The following is a 4,681-nucleotide window of genomic DNA, read 5'->3' on the forward strand; positions in this document are numbered from 1 at the left end:
TCCACATCACAGTCTACTATACATGTCTAACTGCTCACACCTGCATTAATGTCCTCATGGCTAACCAGAAGCATTGCAGGTATCCTGCTTGGAATATCAATCAGTTTTTACATCTGCCCGAAGTAATACTGAGCTAAAACTAAATTCACATGCATTTCCCAGTAAACTTTGTTCCCTTAAATAAGGGAAATGCCTCCCGATCTGACCCCCTTAGACTTTTATCTTTGGGGTCATCTGAAGGCAATTGTCTATGCTGTGAAGATACGAGATGTGCAGCAACTGAAACTACGGATACTGGAAGCCTGTGCTAGCATTTCTTCTGCGGTGTTGCTATCAGTGTGTGAAGAGTGGGAGAAGAGGGTTGCATTGACAATCCAACACAATGGGCAGCACTTTGAACACATTTTATAAGTGGTCAGAAACTTGTAAATAACTCATGAAAGAATAACGTAACGTTAAAACCAAGCACACCATTGTTTTTCTTGTGAAATTCTCGATAAGTTTGATGTGTCACATGACCCTCTTCCCATTCAAAAAACTAAAGTTGGATACAAAATGGCCGACTTCAAAATGGCCGCCATGGTCAACACCCAGCTTGAAAAGTTTCCCCCCTCCCATATACTAAGGCGGGATTCACACGACCGGGTCGCGTCCGAGCCCGAGTGCCGGCCGGTAAAATCGGCCATTCTGCCCGGCCGGTTTGCATAAAGTTATGCATCCGTGCCGGGCCGGGCAGATCCGGACAGTGACATCATCGGCAACTCCTGAAGGGGAATCCCCATGTGTTCGGGGATTCCGCTTCTGGAGTTTCCCCTGATGTCACTGCCCAGATATGGACAGAGACATCAAGCGCTCTGTCCAGGAGCGGAATCCCCGAACACACGGGGATTCCGCTCCTTCAAGGAGCTAAGTGCGGCTAGCACATAGCAGAGCGGGGAGATACCTCCCCGCTCTGCTATAGTGGCGTCGCTACAGTAGTAGCAGCCGCAGCAGCTGCTGCAGCTGCTAGCGGCGCCATCAAAGGTGTCGCCGGGCCAGGGCGCTTTTAACAAGCAGGAGAAGGGAGCCAGCGCAGCGCTCCCTTCCACTTGCTGTACACCCCGGCCCTGCCACACCGTGTACAGCGATGCCATTCGTCAGAATGGCATCAACTCCTCCTCCTCACATGCACTCTGCGCTGTGAGGAGGAGGAGATAGAGCGCAAGAGCCGGAAAACCCGGCCGTCACTCGGGACACATCCCGGTGATGGCCGGGTATTACCCGGCCCCATAGACTTCTATGGGAGCCGGGCGGCCGGGTACCCGGGCGAAAATAGAGCATGTCCTATTTTTTGACGGGCGGTTTTCCCGGCCGTCAAAAAATCGGCCGTGTGAATAGCCCCATTAGGAGTATATTATTCCTAATGCAGCCGGGTGCCGGCCGATTTATGAACGGCCGGCACCCGGCCGGGAAACCCTGCCGTGTGAATGAGGCCTAATGTGCCACAAACAGGAAGTTAATTTCACCAACCATTCCCATTTTATTTAGGTGTATCCATATAAATGGCCCACCCTGTAGATTTAAACGTTGACAATTTGTAACTGAACTCCAATGTAGAAAACGACTAAAGTTCTTCCACTTAAACAAGACCATAAAAATTAAGCGAATGTTAATTTTTACATGTCAAGAGGGTAATGCAGATACTTCATAAAACACAAATTACGTCTTTTTAGAGAATTGATGGACATAAAAGCAGCCAGGGACTACTTCATGGTTACAAACAAATCAATGGAGTAAAACAAATGATATGTCTGTTTGTAATGTTAATGCTGTTTGGCAGGATGTTCAGCTGTGAGAATCCATTATATGATTAAAGAGGCTCTGTCACCAGATTTTGCAGCCCCTATCTGCTATTGCAGCACATCGGCGCTGCAATGTAGATTACAGTAACGTTTTTATTTTTTAAAAACGAGCATTTTTGGCCAAGTTATGACCATTTTTGTAGTTATGCAAATGAGGCTTGCAAAAGTACAACTGGGCGTGTTTAAAGTAAAAGTACAACTGGGCGTGTATTAGGTGCGTACATCGGGGCGTTTTTAATACTTTTACTAGCTGGGCGCTCTGACGAGAAGTATCATCCACTTCTCTTCAGAACGCCCAGCTTCTGGCAGTGCAGACACAGCCGTGTTCTCGAGAGATCACGGTGTGACGTCACTTCCCCAGGTCCTGCATCGTGTCAGACGAGCGAGGACACATCGGCACCAGAGGCTACAGATGATTCTGCAGCAGCATCAGCGTTTGCAGGTAAATCGATGTAGCTACTTACCTGCAAACGCTGATGCTGCTGCAGAATCAACTGTAGCCTCTGGTGCTGGTGTCCTCGCTCGTCTGACACGATGCAGGACCTGTGAGTGACGTCACAGCGTGATCTCTCGAGAACACGGCTGTGTCTGCACTGCCAGAAGCTGGGCGTTCTGAAGAGAAGTGGATGATACTTCTCATCAGAACGCCCAGCTAGTAAAAGTATTAAAAACGCCCCGATGTACGCACATAATACACGCCCACTTGGACTTTTACTTTTAAACACGCCCACTTGGACTTTTGCAAGCCTCATTTGCATAAATACAAAAATGGTCATAACTTGGCCAAAAATGCTCGTTTTTTTAAAATAAAAACGTTACTGTAATCTACATTGCAGCGCCGATCTGCTGCAATAGCAGATAGGGGCTGCAAAATCTGGTGACAGAGCCTCTTTAAAGCCCGTCCAGCCAAACGTACTAGAAGAATTGTCTGTCAGGAAACTATGGCGGGGAGGGGGCTTATCAAACTTTTGCAGTGCAAATTGTGACTGTGCATATAAGAACAGTGAGGTCAGGGGCTCCTCCTGCAGCGAAATCCCTGACCAGATTGTCGGTAACGCTCTGGCTGGGGATTCCCCTCCTCGAGGGGGCCACAATATCTACAGGGGCGGTGCAGGGGGAGGTATGGCACCATCTACAGGGGAGGGTGTGTGAGGCACCATCTACAGGGGAGGGTGTGTGTGGCACCATCTACAGGGGAGGGTGTGTGTGGGACCATCTACAGGGGAGGGTGTGTGTGGCACCAGCTACAGGGGAGGGGGGTGTGGCACCATCTACAGGGGAGGGTGTGTGTGGCTGGTGCCTGGGACTGTATGTGAAAGTTGGGGAACTGCAGGAAAGAATAGGATTAGGTATTGGTGGGTTAAGAGAAGAGAGGAGGGTTTAAAGAAAGAATAAAAAGGCAAGATCAAGTGCTGTTCACCTTCTTACCTGCTGCAGCTTCAAGCGTCCCAACTGCCCCCCCCCCCCCCACACACACACACACTTTTTAGTTAGATTTTGTTTATTTGGGTCTGTAATTATTATGTGTGTCTGTTCTTGTGTCTTTTAATTTCCTTACTTCTTCTTTTGCCGTTTTCTTTGACGGTTTGTGCCTTTTCTTTGACTTTCTTTTATTGCCTAGGCTTGTTTTTAAGAAGGTCTTTTATTGGGTTAAGTGGTTACCGCAGGGCCATGTAAGAAATGTTGTTGTTAATAAACCTGTGGCCATTCCCATAATATTTTATTTAAATTATTATAATTGGGGAAAAGATGGTTCAAGCGACTGTTAGTATAGGTATAATATTATTACATGCAGTCATAGAGGGGGCTTCGTGGCACCAGCTACAGGTGGGCTGTGTGGCACCAGCTACAGAGGGGGCAGTGTGGCACCAGCTAGAGAGGGACTTTGTGGCACCAGCTACAGAGGGGGCTGTGGGGCACTAGGTACAGAAGGCACTGTGGCACTATCTACAGAGGGCACTGTGGCATTACATTATCTACAGAGGGCATTGTGGCACTATCTACAGAGGACACTGTGGCAATATCTAACAAGGGGATGTGTGGCGCTATCTACAGAGGGGCCATGTGGCATTATCTACAGGAAGCAGTGTGGAACACCATCTACAAGGGGCACTGAGTGTGGCACTATCTACGCTGGTTTTCACGCTACCAGTATTGGTCAGCATATTTCGCCTAGCCCTAGTGATAAAGTGAGACATCATCTGCCTGTATACAACCGGATAACCAGAGAGAGATACCGGCCACCATAGTAGTTGTCAGCCAAACTAGTGCAGAGATTTTTGTTTGTTTATTTGTATGCAGAAATTGTGGAAAGAAAGCTACGCCCCGCTAGCCACACCCACCAGATAAGCCACGCCCATAACACACACCCACCAAAGACACGCTAAGTGTCCCGGAAAAAAAATTAACGTGTTGGCAACTATGTAAAGGGAATTTGTCACCAGGGTTATGCTGCCTTACCTGACGGCAGAATAAAGTTGTGCAAGAGACCCTGATTTTATCACTGTATTACTTGCTTATCTGCGATCAGTAGTTTTTGTAAAGATCACTATTTTTTCATGCCGCTCTTATTCATGAGATGTGACTATCCCCGCTTACCGGCCGCTGACTGACAGCTCTCCCCCATACTGTGCATAAGAAGAAAGATGCCAATCATTGGCCGGTGGGTTGGTCATCCGATTCGGTTTGGTCCGAATAAATTTTCCTTGCCTTGAGTTGAAAGCCCCAATCAAGAGCTAAACTGCAATACCGGACAAAGCTCATGTACCGAGGTGGCGATTTTTTTTTTGATCAGGTGTAGGAGTGGGCTAGGGGCAAGTCCATTTATGATGATTAAATGT

Source organism: Rhinoderma darwinii, chromosome 7 (assembly GCF_050947455.1).
Source record: "Rhinoderma darwinii isolate aRhiDar2 chromosome 7, aRhiDar2.hap1, whole genome shotgun sequence".
In the NCBI taxonomy this organism is placed as follows: Eukaryota; Metazoa; Chordata; class Amphibia; order Anura; family Rhinodermatidae; genus Rhinoderma; species Rhinoderma darwinii.